Genomic DNA, 16810 nt, shown 5'->3' with positions numbered 1-16810 from the left:
TTTTTTTCTGTTCATAGATTTTTTTTGTTGATATTAATTATTGTAGAATATGCAAATGTTTGTATATTCATATGAACAATGCATTAGGCAAAACCTTTGTTTTTTTTCAAAATTTTCTATTTGAACATTTTTTTTAAAACAAGCAATACTAAAAGAATGAGAGGAAAAAGGAAAATAAGAAGAGGAAGAAAGGAGAAAAAGAGGAGAGGAAGAAGAGGAGAAATAAATAAGAAGAGGAAAAAAGAAGAAAAAGAAGAGGAGAAGAAGAAAGGAATAGAGGAGAAAGGAGAAATTCTATTTTTTCTTCTTCTCCTCTATTCCTTTCTTCTTCTCCTCTTTTTTTTCTTCTTTTACTTCTTCTTCTTCTTCCTTCTTCCTTCTTCCTCTTTTCTTCCTTTTCCTTAATTATTTTCCTTTCTCGAGGGAGAAGAAGAAAAAGAAGAGAAGAAGAAGAAAGAAAGGAAAGGAGAAAGAAGAAACTTCAACACGAGGGGGTGGTACCGATACCCCCTCACCGATAACATTATTTTCCCATGTATATGTATGTCGCGTCGTTGTCGATATAACCCCCTTTAGATACAACTGCAGCACCCCCCCCTCGGCCCTCTCGCTCGACCAAAACTCTCGAGGACACCCAAACCCTAGAGAGAAAACGATGTTGCAGGTCTCCTACGTACCCCCTCCCGCCGCGCTCCTACCCGACAAATTAACTCTCTCGAGGCCACCCAAATTTATCAAGTTAAAAGAGCGTTATCGTCGAGGCCACCCCAAACCCTTGAAGCTTTGTGTCGAGGCGACCCCAAACCCTAGAGAAGCAGCGTCGAGGCCACTAACATGATTCCTTATTGTGATTAGCTAGCTAGTTCTACGTTTGCCACTATGTACCATGTTTTAATAATAATTGACATGTTGTCAATATTTGCAGAAACTATGGAGCACTCCCGAGACGAAGAAACAGAAGAGATGTTGGGGGAAATAATCGCAAATGGAAGTGATGATGTTGCGTCATTTCTCATCGACACCGTTGGTCAGATGGATGAAGAAGAGGGCTATGATTATGATGGCTTCGACCCATTAATGCCAGTACAAGAGGAGGACTATGTTCATGATGGCTCCGGTGACACAATGGAGGTACAAGACGAAGGAGACCGTGCCGAGCCGAGTCACCGAACCGAGTCCGGCCAGGTATATATATATTAGTTAAGCCCGTGCTGACAAGTTAATTGATGCATCCATTGTTTTGGTATATGTACACATATTAAGTACTGTCGTCTTTCTTCCTTATAATTTCTAGCCCTCCGGATCGAGCACAACTTCGGTAAGGAGACGAGGTCCGAAGAAAAAGTTGAGCTCGGATGAAAAGTTTGAGATCATAGAAATCGCGCCCGACGGCGAACCGATTGAACCCATCCGGACAAAGAAGGCATTTTCTACTCAGTGCGGGGTTCTTGTTAGGGACATGATCCCGATCAGCATCCAGCAATGGTATAAGCCTGCTAAGGATGAAGACGCTGAGGTGTCTTATGTCAATGATATGCAGAAAGAAGATCTTTGGAATGAGCTGAAGGAAAATTTCACCCTACCGCCAGAGGAGGATCCGGAGAAGCCAGTTAAAGAGCAATTAATCAAGTCTTGTGCTCTTAAGAAGATGGCTGGCCTAATGAGGAGGTGGAGGAAAGAGCTGAACCAGTTTGTCACGAAAAAAGAGACACCAGAATTCATCGGCAAATATGAGAAGATCAAAGATCACTGGCCCGCATTTGTGGCCCACAAGACATCAGAAAAGAGTAAGAAGATGTCGGAGACAAACAAGAAAAATGCTGCGAAGAAGAAGCTTCACCATCGCACGGGGTCAGGTGGCTACCTCAAAGCCCGACCTAAGTGGTCCAAGGCTGAGCATGATCTGCTTGAAAAAGGGATCGAACCAGAGACAATGCACTGGCCAAACCGTTGCCGGACTTGGTTCTTCGGGGCTGGCGGAACCTTGTGTAGGGTTTCGTAGTAATTTCAAAAATTTTCCTACGCGCACACAGGATCATGTGATGCATAGCAACGAGAGGAGAGTGTTGTCTACGTACCCAACGCAGATCGACTGCGGAAGCGATGACACGACGTAGAGGAAGTAGTCGTACGTCTTCACGATCTAACCGATCAAGCACCGAAACTACGGCACCTCCGAGTTCGAGCACACGTTCAGCTCGATGACGATCCCCGGACTCCGATCCAGCAAAGTGTCGGGGAAGAGTTTCGTCAGCACGACGGCGTGGTGACGATCTTGATGAATTACAGCAGCAGGGCTTCGCCTAAACTCCGCTACAGTATTATCGAGGAATATGGTGGCAGGGGGCACCGCACACGGCTAAGGAATCGATCACGTGGATCAACTTGTGTCAACTTGTGTGTTTAGAGGTGCCCCTGCCTCAGTATATAAAGGAGCCAAGGGGGGAGGGTGCGCCGGCCAGGAGGAGGAGGCGCAGGAGGAGTCCTACTCCTACCGGGAGTAGGACTCCCCTCCAATCCTATTCCAACTAGGATTCCCAAGGGGGAAAGAGGGAGAGGGGTGGCCGGCCACCTCTCCTAGTCCTAATAGGACTAGGAGAAGGGGGGAGGCGCGCAGCCCCCTTGGGCTGCCCCTTTCTCCTTTCCACTAAGGCCCATGAAGGCCCATGTGGTTCCCGGGGGGGTTCCGGTAACCTCCCGGTAACCCGGTAAAATCCCGATTTCACCCGGAACACTTCCAATGTCCAAACATAGGCTTCCAATATATCAATCTTTATGTCTCGACCATTTCGAGACTCCTCGTCATGTCCGTGATCACATCCGGGACTCCGAACAACCTTCGGTACATCAAAATGCATAAACTCATAATATAACTGTCATCGTAACCTTAAGCGTGCGGACCCTACGGGTTCGAGAACAATGTAGACATGACCGAGACATGTCTCTGGTCAATAACCAATAGCGGGACCTGGATGCCCATATTGGCTCCTACATATTCTACGAAGATCTTTATCGGTCAGACCGCATAACAACATACGTTGTTCCCTTTGTCATCGGTATGTTACTTGCCCGAGATTCGATCGTCGGTATCCAATACCTAGTTCAATCTCGTTAACGGCAAGTCTCTTTACTCGTTCCGTAATACATCATCTCACAACTAACATATTAGTTGTAATGCTTGCAAGGCTTATGTGATGTGTATTACCGAGAGGGCCCAGAGATACCTCTCCGACAATCGGAGTGACAAATCCTAATCTCGAAATACGCCAACCCAACATCGACCATTGGAGACACCTGTAGCACTCCTTTATAATCACCCATTTACGTTGTGACGTTTGGTAGTACCCAAAGTGTTCCTCCGGTAAACGGGAGTTGCATAATCTCATAGTCGTAGGAACATGTATAAGTCATGAAGAAAGCAATAGCAACATACTAAACGATCAGGTGCTAAGCTAATGGAATGGGTCATGTCAATCAGATCATTCTACTAATGATGTGACCTCGTTAATCAAATAACAACTCATTGTTCATGGTTAGGAAACATAACCATCTTTGATTAACGAGCTAGTCAAGTAGAGGCATACTAGTGACACTCTGTTTGTCTATGTATTCACACATGTATTATGTTTCCGGAAAATACAATTCTAGCATGAATAATAAACATTTATCATGATTATAAGGAAATAAATAATAACTTTATTATTGCCTCTAGGGCATATTTCCTTCACCTTGGACCCTGTAACAGGGCAGTGTCAGTGGACGGACGAGCAACTGCAAACACCAGTCAAGAAACTTCGACACTATATCGATGCAGCGCAGCGAGGGACGTTCCTTCCAAACAGGGAGAAGGACGAGCTCACAATGGCCCTTGGGAATCCCGAGCACCCTGGACGGACACGAGGCACGCCAGGCTCCCTTCCGTGGAAGGTTGGTTTTCCGGACGCAGGGGGTTACAAAACCCACGAGAGGAGGAAGAAACTGGAGCAGGACCAAATGCAGGCGCTGCTTGGAAGGGTAATGGGGCTAGAGGATCGAGAAGAGGAACGAGAAGCAGCAGATCGCAACAAACGACATGTCGAAGCTTCCCCCGAAGCTACCCCGCCATCTCAGCGGAGAAGCAGCGTTGCTTCCACCGAGCTGCTTCAGCCGGAGCATGTCTTGACGGCTCCTGCCAGCTATCCCGTGGATGGTATCACGGAGTCTCAAAATTGCCACATTATGGCACGATGCATGAATTTGAAGGTCAAGGCGGCTGTTGGCCAAGTTTATCCTAGTGGACCCGGCACAACTTATCACTGCCGGCCGATTCCAGAAGGATTTGCTAAGGTGATGGTGGATGAAATAACGGAGGGATTTGAGGACCTCGAGCTTGAGCACCCTACCGGTGAAGGGGAGACTAGGCTGGGTTCTGCTCTGAAGACTCCATGCCTATGGCGGAAGGAGCTCATCGACCTTCTCAACTGGATGCCTCCGCCTCCTCCTCCTCCTCCGGCGAGTCAGGGCACTCCGCCTCCTCCACCGCCTCCTCCTCCGGCGTGTGACGATCAGTGCACGTGTGGCGGCACTCCGCCTCCTCCACCGCCTCCTCCTCCGGTGAGTGAAGATCAGGGCACGCGTGGCGGCACTCCGCCCCCTTCTCCGGCGCGTGGCGGCACTCTGCCTCCTCCTTCTCCGCCTCGCCAGCAAGGGCGGAAGAGACCCGCCGCCGCCCCGGCTGCTCCGACGCGTCGTAGTCCTTCTCCTCCGCCTCGTAAGCAAGCACGAAAGAAGACAGACGCCGCAGCCGCTCCGTCTGCTCCGGCGTCTAGCAGCACAAGAAGAGAGAGACAATACAGATACGGTCCACCTCTAAAGCCTGTAGAGAAGTTACCGTACGAGAGGAGCAAGGAGGAAAACGATACGATCGTGCAGACCCAAGTGAAGGAGTTCTTTGAAGGGGTTAAAGCAAAGATACATCCACCTCCGGAGGAGAAGGTCGATCCGGTGAAAGCAAAGCGCACTCTCGATGCCCTGAGGAAACCACCAAAGTCTCCGCCGAGAACCAACTATGAGCGCATTACTGAACAGACATATCTCCAAGCCAAGCGGTCGGGAACTACTGTCAGTGATAAAAGGTCAAAAGAACAACGGGCAAAGGGGAAAAAAATTGCCGAGCTCGGCGAACAAGCACAGCAATCGTGCCCCCCGCTGAATGTGTCTATTCCTCCGGGGACGGTGGCCGGTTATGGCAATCTTGGAGATTACCTGCCTGACGATGCACTTCCTGATTTCATGGAGGTGGACTTATTCAGATACGAGTACGGGAAGCCTCTCGTCAAAGATGAAAAGTCTCTGACAACAATGATGCGAAGATTCCACAGTTGGTACATGAAAACCTGTAGAGAGTCTGAGGGGACGAACACTTTGTATCTGAAAATTAAAGAGGAGCACGACCTCGTTTCAAATGATCTGTTGTCTATTCCATTTGAGGAGTTCTTCGAGTTCTTCAATCAAAAGGCCCTCGATAAATTAATGGTCTTTTGCTACTGCCTGTAAGTACTATTTCTGTCATTAGTCTGTATATATAGCTCGGCTCTTTCATTGCATGCATTTATAATTAATTATCCTCAATATATTATGCAGATTGAAGATCGTCGAGTGCAAAAAAAATGAAATCTATGATATTGGGTTCATTAACACAAATATCATAGATGTTTTTCTGGTTGAAAAGCGCGCCAAAGAGGTCGAGGACAACTTGCTACAATCATTGATCAAAAATCAAAACAAAGATACCATACTCTTTCCTTACCACGGCCCGTGAGTGTTACTGTCGTGTGCATATTCGGTTTTCCTTATTACTCGAGCGAGGTTAATGTAATTGATGAGTTATGCATGCGTGCAGGTACCACTATATTTTTCTGGAGATTAAGCTTGAGCGTGGACTAGTAACCGTCTTAGACTCCAGACGGAAAGATCCCAGCACCTATGCGGACATGACTGAAATGCTCAGCAAGTAAGTTCAATCGATCATTATCGCACCATATCGGCAACTTTTTGTTCATTTCCTGATATCTCAAGTAATAACAAATATTTTCTTTGTCTTGCAGGGTTTGGAAACAGTTCACCGCACAAGCTCCGGGACTGCCGAAGGAGCTGCGATATACATACCCGAAAGTAAGTACTACTGGCGCGCATCTCCCGTTGATTCTATAGCTATACTTTCATCAATGCCATTTATATAATGCTTCATTATCAGTTTGATTGACCTCTATTTCTCGTAAAGTGCTTGTGGCAGGAGGAAGGGAATGATTTCTGTGGATACTACGTGTGCGAGTTCATCCACAACGCGACTTTGAAAAACAAGCGGGGCTACTCTAGAAGACAATATGAAGTGCGTAAGCAATAATATTCACAATTTCATTTTATGACACCATCATTTCTGTTGAGTTTCATTCATATATATGTATTAATTAACCCCCTTCTTCAAATTAATTAGACGTGGCAGATGCGGGATGAACTCCTAGAACCAGATCGCATGAAAGCAATTCAAGAGGAATTGGCGGGATTCTTTCTTGAACACGTCATCAGTAAAGCCGGAGAATACCATGTGGAACTTCAATTCAAATGCTAGTGGTTTGTAATTAAGAGATCTTATATAGATTGTACATGTATGTAGCCAGTAAAACTTGTTGTTCGACCAATCTCTCGGAGAAGGAGAGGTCGATCGATCATTTCTCTCGGTATGCATGACAAACTTCTGTACTGAATGGTTTTCTTGATCACTTATGTATATATACTACGTAGCGTCGAGCAAGCACGGACATAAGAGAGGACACTTCTCTCTATTAATTAGCTAGCTAACACAATATACGAAACACCTAAATTAACCCCCCAAAACCCCCCAACCCCCCTCCTTTCAAAAAATAAAATAAAAAACCTAGCCACTGGAATGCAGACACGTGGATGCCTTTTGGTCCCGGTTGGAGCCACCAACCGGGACCAAAGGCCCCCTGACTGGGCTCACGTGGAGGCACATTGGTCCCGGTTTATGTTTGAACCGGGACTAATGGGTTGAGGTATTAGTAACGACCCATTAGTCCCGGTTCCCGAACCGGGACTAAAGGCCCTTACGAACCGGGACTGATTGGTGGTTTTCTACTAGTGTGGGAAGCATCAAAGTTTGGTGACATTCAAACTATATTGTTCGGTGGCACCCAAACTAGCCTATAAATTGGCCCCTTCGTTTCCATGTTGAGAACCCAACCTAGCTAGCCTGCTTCAGCTTCCCACCTAGCTACTATCATACAGCCATGGCCGGTAAGAGCCCCTCCTATTACCAAACTAGTCCATGCCAAGAGGTCAAGCAAAAGGAACATCGTTTCCACCTGTACATGGACCAGCATGGTGAAGGGAAAACTGGAGCCAACCAAATAGTTCCTCTGAAGGAAACTCCAGCTACCGAAATAGATCGTGCGAAGGAAGTGAAGTTTGGTCTAACCGCCGTGGTTGATTGGAGCGTACGTGACGGCCGTGCCCCCGAAGCAAACATTGTTGCACGTGCAAAAGGCACGTCCATCCTGGCAGATATGAGCCAGCAGACTTGGTTCATGTGTTACACTTTGTTGTTCTCCGATTAGAGGTTTGTCATAAAGCTTTGTTTATATTGTATATACTAGGTGTATCTGTCTCTTATCTATTCCCTCGCTTGAAATCCAAATGAAAATTATGTTTTCAAAGATCTTTTTAATTTCATTTTATTCTTTTGCATATCAATTATTTCATGCTGAATTCTAGAATTTTCATCAAGAATATATATATGATCTTAACACACAGCATGAATGGATTAGGTTTAAGGGGTCCAGCCTTGAGTGCATAGGAAGTCATGTCGCCAATACAGATGGGCAATATGCTGTGGTAGGTGGGACCGGAGAGTTTGCCGGTGCAAATGGTGTTGTCAACGTGAAGATACTCGAGTGGTTGCCAGATACTACCGGTGTGATTAGAGAGCTTAACATCCGTGTTTCATGCCCCTGTCCCAATCCGGTTAGTGCATCTCCTCGTATTCTTTTAATCTTTGTCTACCCGGCCCATACCACCCCTAATGAAAAAGATTATAGCAAATATAATTTTTAATTGCACAACATGTTGGTGTGCAGACAGAGACGCCTTTGAGCAAGGTGGGACCTTGGGGTGGGAATGGAGGGTCAACTTTTGACATCCCAGACCAACCTCTGTCTATTCAATCTGTGACTATCACATGCAGTGATGTCATCAATTCTTTAGCATTTTCTTATGTTGACAAAACCGGTCAGAAGAAAAACGTTGGACCATGGGGTGGTGCGGGTCCACTTTCCGTGACGGTGAGTGGTTTTCGCTTTTTCACTTTATCGATTGGTTGTAAATCTATGCATATACCGCTTGCTTTTTTTTTACTCGCATATATCCCGTAGAAGGCGAAATACTATATAAACTGACAAATGATTTCTTTGTAGATCACGCTTGCTTCTTCGGAGATTTTGAAGCAAGTTACGGGAACAACCAACAGCATTGGAGGTGACACTGTTGTAACGTCGCTTGCCTTCGCCACTAGTGTTACCACATATGGGCCTTTTGGAAAACCAAATGGCACACCTTTCAGCAGCCAGGTGCCAGACAATAGCAGCATCGTGGGTTTCTACGCGCGTGCTGGAGGGTCTGTTAATGCACTCGGAGCATATGTCTGCCCAAATTAGCTCAAGGAAATGTTGCTTTTCAGACAAGGCCATCCCTTCTCCAGTATTCGTTGATCGTGTGGTCGGAACTACTTAATTTGCTTTTCATAAATTTTGTATTTCATGTAGCCTACTTTTTCCATTTTCATGAGAATAAAATTGTGATGGATTTTTGTTATTTTGATTTATCTGTGTCTCTAGTTGAACACCGTTTATACGTAATATAAGACGTTTTTTGGAGAAAAAAAATCTGCAACACGACCTATGTTGCAATGGTAGGATTTGGCGATGGGCCGCTTAATCCGGTAAATCGGGCGACTCGCAATGCGTCCGTCGGCAGACGCGTAGCAGTGCCCAATAAAACTAAGCAGCATGAGCGGGAGAAGCCAAGGTTCCCTGAAAAAAAAGCAGAAGAGGCCAAGGTAACGCGCCATTGGCAATCGACAAAGAAGCATAGCGTGTGAGGAATTTGATAATAAACACAAGGCAGCAGGCACGGCAGTAGAGGTGCAAGCCGCCAGTGCTATGCATGTGACAATCTGAGGAGATGAAAACCACGTACACGAGGAGGCACCACTTGTTGCCGGATCCAAACATTGAACACCAGATCATGGGTTTCACTTCCAAGATCAATTTTGAGAAACCACTCCGCCAAAGAGAGCGCAATGGATAGAGAGAAGGTGAGAGAGATAGTACCATGATGATCTCCATTTGTTTTTTTCACATGCGGTGAGAGAGAGAATACACATGAGAGCGCTCAAGCCATTTTGTCCTATAGGCTCCATGTGCATTCCCCCAGCATGCGTGCGACTGGGGCAGGACCCTGTCGACGTTCACTCGTAAGAGTCTCCTCGAAAAGCAATAATCAAAGGACGTACACGTATTTTAAGTTTCATCAATATAATAATTGAGACTAAGTACAACTCTTTCAAATGAAATAAAAAGTACAACTCTTTCAAATGAAGAGCAGATTTTTTTTTGGAAAAGAGGCGACATCCCTCGGCCTCTGCATCGAGTGATGGACACAACCTTTTATTTATCATATCAAAGTTTATCATCCGACCATAACAAACTTCAAGTAATAAATTGTCGCACATGACTGCCCGAAGGGTAAATTAATTTAAGAAACGTAGAAAAATGAGCCTCATGCATCACAAATCCTTCTAGCAGTCCGCCAACCAAATCAGTTGAACAAATCCCAGGAGACCATCTCCCATCGGTTGCACCCAAAGACCGTGAGCGCCTAATCCTCCTCCTTGCGAAGTAATGACCACACATGGATCCAGCTGGTAGCCTTGAAGATAACTTGCAAAAAGTTTGGAACTTTCGTTCTGTTAAAAATACAAGCATTACGAGTGTTTCAAATGGGCCAAAGAATAGCATAAATTCCCACACGGATCTGAGACTTAAACTTGGGCTGCACCCCCACTAACCAGTTTCCAAACATATTCGTACTACTCATAGGTGGAGGTAGGTTGAAAGCTATATGGACCGTTCTCCATAGCAGCTTGGCAAGTGGGCAATGAATGAATAGATGCTGAATCGATCCCCATTGCCACAAAAACTACACTTAGTGCATCCTTGCCAATCTCTTTTTTACAGATTATCTTTTGTCAGCATAAGAATCCAATGAGCTTGTCTAATCAGATTTCAGTGTTTGAAACTATGCAGTGTGAGTGGGAGAGGCCAAGGTAATTAACAAGACAAATTAATCAGCGTGAGCACCGAGGCAATCGACAAAAGCGCATATCGTCCGAGGAATTAACGGAAAAAAAAGGAGGCAGGCACGAAAGTGGAGGCACAACCAGTGGGATGCATGTGATGACAGTAGAGGCACAACCAGTGCGATGCGTGTGATGACAGTAGAGGCACCACTTGTTCATCTCCCTCCGCTCTCCTCTCGCCACAACGCTACTAGCCACACTCTACTTCGGATGAGGCCGCCGGAGATGTATGACCCTGGCGGTAGCCCGTCGTCCCGGCCGCACGGCAAGGAGGAGCTGCAGCCGGAGGTGGTTCTCTACACGGCGTGAGCTTCAGAGCATCACGCCGCAGAGTGCGCACCTCCGCCGATCTCTACGCCTTGCGCACCCTGCTGCGGGGCTACGACTTGACCATCGGTGAGCGCGACGTGTCCAGGAGCAAAGCGCACCGCTGCGAGCTCAAGTCGTTACTCACGGCTCGGGGCTGCGCCTTGTCCTTTTTTATCCAACCCAAGGTGACACTTCGTTTCTCTCCTTCCTAATTCATTCGTTTCCCTCTACTTAGAGCCGTTTCCTTTCCTTTTCTTGATGCTGACATAACTCCATCGTGTTGCGCTATAGAGGGGAAAACATTGCTGCTGTTATTATGTTAGACTAAACACTGCTGCTGCTGTCATTTTCTTCAGATAGCAAAATAAACGGCCAGGACATGTCCCTGTACATGACTTTAGTCGAGCTGATTTTTTATGTTAGTTAGTTAGCTGATGAATAGGCGCAGCCTTGATCTGGTCACGGGATGACATGACATGGTGATCGCGGCAAGTGCGCACACCTAGCTCACATCGAGCGTTGTGGGATGGCACGACCGGTAGGCTCGACTTAGGCAGGAAATTTCCTGCCGTAGCGACCATACAAAAAACAGTGAAGAAAGTAGAAAAGCAGTAAGTTTTAAACTGCACAAAACCTTCCTCAGAATATGCCCTCTCACATTCCCATCCATATTATATTTCTCAATAAGCTTCTCAAAAAGTTTAAAATGGAGAATCTTTCTGAAAACAGCTTTTGAAATGTGAACATTTTTTGAATACATGAACATTTATTTTAGAAAACCAGAACATTTTTGTGAAAAGTTTGAACATATTTTTCAAAATGCGTCGGCCTGGCGACCTCTGTGTAAGGAATGTGGTCCTTAGTGGGCTGAAAGTGTAATGGCATCTGGGCCGTGGGCCAGTTCCAGCCATGTAGGAGTACACAGCTTGCAAGAAGCGTGCGTGTGGGGTAGGAGACGACTGACGACTGGCAAAGTCGTGGCGCGTGAGTTGTTGCGTCGGACCGGAGCGTTAATCATCCCCCTTCCCTTCCCTTCCCTGGCTTCCACTTGCTCTCTTCCAGAATTCCCCTTCCCTTCCCTTCGCTTCCCCCCCCTTGTGTATCAATCAATCAATCGGTAACACTCTTCAGGGCGTCGCAGCGTCGTCAGCTGATCGAGGTACACAAAATCGGTCTTGGGGATTCAACACGCTAGTGTTTAGGTTTTGGGGATTGGGAATTTTGCAAAATTCTTAGGATTAGGGTTTGCAGGGATCAATTAACCCCTCTTTTCCTTATCCATGTCCTCTGTTTGTCCAGGCCGACCGATCGATCCATCGATTCTACTCGTGCGGAGGAAGAGATGGACACTCTGTACAGCACCGTAAAGGAGTTCGTGGGGTTTGGGTTCAAGATCATCAGCGCGCTGGACAAGGCCAAACACAACAAGGAGGACTGCCGCAGGATCGACGCCCTCTTGCTCAGCGTGAGGGCCATCGCCAAGCACCTGCAGGGGTCACCCAACATCATGGAGGACGACTTGATGAGGGACACGACGGAGGGCCTAGACAAGGCCCTGCAGCTGGCGTCCAAGCTTGTCGCCAAGTGCAAGGGCAAGCGGTTCCTGGACCGTGCTTTTAACGCCAAAGACATCGCCGAGAAGCTGCACGGGGCCTGCTTCCATGTGCTGCTCAACATGAACGCCGTGCTGCTTGCCAATGGTGTCTTGAACACCTCGGAGCTGGCCGAGCTTAAGGAAATTGTGGCTCAGCTCCGCGCCGACGGTGCCTTGAACAACTTGCTGTTGGCCAAGATTCTGCAGATTCTTGCTGCTGCACGGCCCGATGTTGATCTGCCACAAGAGGTACCGTCGTTGCTTTACCTTGCCACAGCACAACATCTTTATGTATGTATGTATGTATGTCACACTAGGCCTAGTGCCTCACTGATTATGCAGGATGACACCAAAATCTATTTGTTTTGCTGTTAAATAGCACAAAGAAGAGCTCTAGATAAATACCACATTGTTTTATGTAAGCTTATCAGTTGTAATACTGTATATGAATTTGTTTAGTTTTCTTTTCCTATTTCAGGTGGAAAAATTGGTGGAGGACTACCAGATCAGTTCTCAAACTAAAAACAAAAGGGAGACAAAGAAAACAGATGTACCTAGTTCTCAAAACAAAAACAAAGGGGAGGCAAAGAAAACAGATGTTGCCAGGTAAGGTACCTGCACAAGTACGCTCAATTAGCCTGCCATAGAGCTATCCAAATGTATATGTCCCTTTTATATATCTTGGTGGATTAGTATGCTCAGTTACTTGGCGTGCTCTATGCATTATCCAAACATGCCTCTCTTATCTATTTTTATAAATTATGTTGGTTATAAATGTCGATGAGTTAACCTCCTACCTCTTCTTGTTGGTAAAGCATTTGATTTTGTTGCACGAAACTTGCAGGACGGAAGTTAAGAATCAGAAGAAAAACAAGAAACTAGGGCGTAGCACGGTGGTGCCAGATGCTTCCTTACCAGATGGTAACGTCGCATCTTCCACGTTACTCTGACCATTACTTGCATCATGTTGTTTAATAAGAATGGATGAAATCAAACTTAAAAAGTGTCTTTTATGTACCACTAGTACACATATGTGCTCTTACAGATATTACAGGTGTAATCTCAGCTGTGACATGTATTTATTGTTCTTCTGGCAGGCTTAGCTGCGTCTGCTTCAGCGGGCAGTGTGGTCGGACAAGGCTCTAGTACTATTGTTGCTGCACGGCCCGATGTTGATCTGCCAGAAGAGGTATCACTACCTTGCCACACCACAACATCTTTATGTATGTATGTATGTATGTATGTATGTATGTCACACTAGGCCTAGTGCCTCACTAATTATGCAAGACGACACCAAAATCTACTTGTTTTGCTGTTAAATAGCACAAAGCAGAGCTCTAGATAAATACCACATTGTTTTATGTAAGCTTATCAGTTTTAATACTGTATATGAATTTGTTTAGTTTTCTTTTCCTATTTTAGGTGGAAAAATTGGTGAAGGACGACCAGATCAGTTCTCAAATTAAAAACAAAGGGGGGGCAAAGAAAACAATTGCAGCTAGTTCTCAAAACAAAAACAAAAGGGAGGCAGAGAAAACAGGTGTTGCCAGGTAAGGTACCTGCAGAAGTATGCTCAATTAGCCTGCCATAGAGCTATCCAAATGTATATGTCCCTTTTATCTATCTTGGTGAGTTAGTATGCTCAGTTACTTGGCGTGCTCTGTGCATTATCCAAACATGCCTGTTTTATCTATTTTTATTAATTTTGTTGGTTATAAATGTCGATGAGTTAACCTCCTACCTTTACTTGTTGGTAAAGCATTTGATTTTGTTGCACGAAACTTGCAGGCCGGAAGTTAAGGTTAAGAACAAGAAGAAACTAGGGGGTACCAAGGTGGTGCCACATGCTTCCTTACTAGATGGTAACGTCGCATCTTCCATGTTACTCTGACCATTACTTGCATCATGATGTTTAATAAGAATGGATGAAATCAAACTTAAAAAGTGTTATAGTACTACTAGTATCTACACATATGTGCTCTTACATATATTACAGTTGTAATCTAAATAGTGACATGCATTTATTGTTCTTCTGGCAGGCTTAGCTGAGTCCGCTTCAGTGCCCAGTGTGGTTGAACAAGGCTCTAGTACTATTATTATCAATAAGGTATTTCATATGCTTAAGTTTCATTTAAATCATTGTCATAGTTGGGCAACCCGATTTCATATATAGGGATGCCTCAAGCTATAATAACTGATCTATACCAGTAATTAAGCTGAACTTCTATAACAGTAATTTCATGTCAAGCAGAAAAGTTTTTTGTTTTTATGAGATGTTACATTGTGTCTTGATGATCTTCATTCTTTCCTTTTTTTTTCCTGTGATGAGAATCGGTGATCTTCATTTGTTATGTAGGCACAATCAGTGGGAGTTTCTGCAGCACCATTATTCCATCCGCGGGAAATAATCAGCATATCCAAGGAACCCGGAGAGACAGGCGGATATAAGGTACCTTCTGTTGCATCCAAACATGCATTCCAGAGAAATTGCAGCATACTGAACTCAATAGTGAAATCTAAGTTGTTTGAAACAGCTGGACGCCACGCCAATTGTTATACATGCCATGTCAAGGTACCATTTGTGAGTTGATTATTTGTGGCTGTTGCTTGCAGATATATACCCGTTCCTCTGAGACTAGCAAGCTGCTCGAGGTTTACCCGCAGCGCCTTCTCTTCCCCTTGGAGCCAAAAAATGAGGAAACAACTCGATGGCCAGTGACCCTAACCAACAAGACAAACCATTCCGTTGGCATCTGGATTAAACCAATAAATGAGGAATTTACAAAAGCAGAGATAATGGGGCCTGATTCGACTTTGGTTGTGTATGCGAAATGAAGATGCATGCACAACCTCCCAAAGACACGGTCAAGTTTGAGGTGCTCATGATTATCGTACAATCGGATCGAGACCACGGAAAATTGGAGCCATTCATTGTTGGCAAGCTGAATATGGACAGTGACTTTATGGTGCATGTTAAGAAGCTTAAGGGAGAGGTGTATCGGGCAATGCTGACAGCTATCACTTGTCACCCAGCAAGCTGCCAGGTAATTACAATGTTGACATGCATGATTCAAGCTACCCATGCCCATATATATCCTATTAAGACTTGGGATATGTGACGCCCGGATAATTAAGCTACAGTAACCCTCTCCTAATGATGCCATGTCACCGCGGTCACTTTAGTTAATCTCGCGATGGTTCAAAACCGATTCAAATTCAAATTTAAAATAAAGACAAACAACAAAAGTTTTCAAACTTTAAAACTAAAATGTTCGAGTCGTGCTAAATAATGCAAAGGTGATTGTGGTGAAGAAACCCCACTTTTATAAAATGTTTAAATACTATCAGATGAATAAAACAGCCGCATAAATAGTTATTTAAATACCTTTTCTAATTAATAAATGTCAAACTAAATTATTCGAGGACTTGACTTTTTGTGACAATGGCCTAAATTGAATTACTAAATTAGATGCCAAGTATATATATTTTACAAAAAAATAAAACAATAGGAAACAAAGACAAAACAGAAAAGAAAACTAACAAAAAGAAAAGAACCCCCGGGGCTCCGGCCCAGCAGGCCATCAACCCCACTGAGCCAACCCACCAGGCCCAGCCGGCCACCCCACTTAACCCCCTCGGTCCACTGACCGAAACCCTAACCCCCACTGCTCCCCCGATCCCCCCACTCGTCCCACTCCTCCCTCTCGCCCTTCCCCGATCTGGATCGGGGCAACCCCACGATCCCATCGCCCCATCGCCGCCTCGGCGTCGCCGTCACCTCCCTCGCGGAGCCGGCCCCCTCCTGTCGCCCCACCGGCGCCCTTCCGCCCGTCCGCGACCACGCTAACGCGGGACCCCGCTCGGAACTACATCGCCCCCGCCGCACGAGGACCGCGCCGCCGAAGCCCCTCACCGTCTTCCCCGAATCGCCGTCGCCTCGTCGTCCACGCCGGCCTGCTTCCCCTGCGTCGACGTCGACCCCGTCCTCCTCCACAACGGCCTTCCTCGACCTCCATCGCGCCCGCTGCCCTAGACCCTACCCCCCCAATGTGAGCCCCGCCGCGCTCACCTCCGCCCTCCTCCTTCCCTTGTCCCCGCGCCTCCCTCGGTGCGCCACCGCGCGCACACACGCCCGCGGCCTCCTTCCAGTGCTCGCCCACCGTGGCCGCGCCCTTGTTGGTCATCGCCGACCCCGCACCGCCCTGCCTAGCCAGGGCTACGCACGGCCACGCCCCTCCTCGCCTTATCGTCGACGGCCGTGCGCCCCGGAGCTCTGCTCCGCCCCTGATCCCCGCCTTCGCCGCCGCAGCTCGCGCACCCCGCCCTCGGCCTCGTTGCCACTGCGGCCTGGGGGCCTCGCTGTGCCGCCCCCGCACGCTGGTCGCCGCTCAGGCTTCGGCCACGCCCGCGGCGCCCGTCGCCGGGTTCGCACGCATGCCGAACCGCTCGGGCTGGTGCCCGACACCCGTTGCGCCCGCTAACCCGCATTGGTC

General features: G+C 46.6%; 1 long non-coding RNA gene and 1 pseudogene across 1 annotated transcript; both read left to right on the top strand.

The window, feature by feature from the left end:
- The first annotated feature begins 7254 nt into the window (after positions 1-7254).
- On the top strand, positions 7255-8854 carry LOC119290018. Its single transcript, XR_005141683.1, has 4 exons — positions 7255-7618; positions 7827-7893; positions 8136-8339; positions 8472-8854. It is a non-coding gene; the product is annotated as an uncharacterized LOC119290018 (long non-coding RNA).
- Positions 8855-10585: 1731 nt separating this feature from the next.
- Positions 10586-16810, top strand: part of LOC119288389 — a 17574-nt pseudogene continuing 11349 nt past the window's right edge.

The sequence above is a fragment of the Triticum dicoccoides genome, chromosome 4A (assembly GCF_002162155.2).
Source record: "Triticum dicoccoides isolate Atlit2015 ecotype Zavitan chromosome 4A, WEW_v2.0, whole genome shotgun sequence".
In the NCBI taxonomy this organism is placed as follows: Eukaryota; Viridiplantae; Streptophyta; class Magnoliopsida; order Poales; family Poaceae; genus Triticum; species Triticum dicoccoides.
This window is presented reverse-complemented; position numbering and strand designations above follow the sequence as displayed.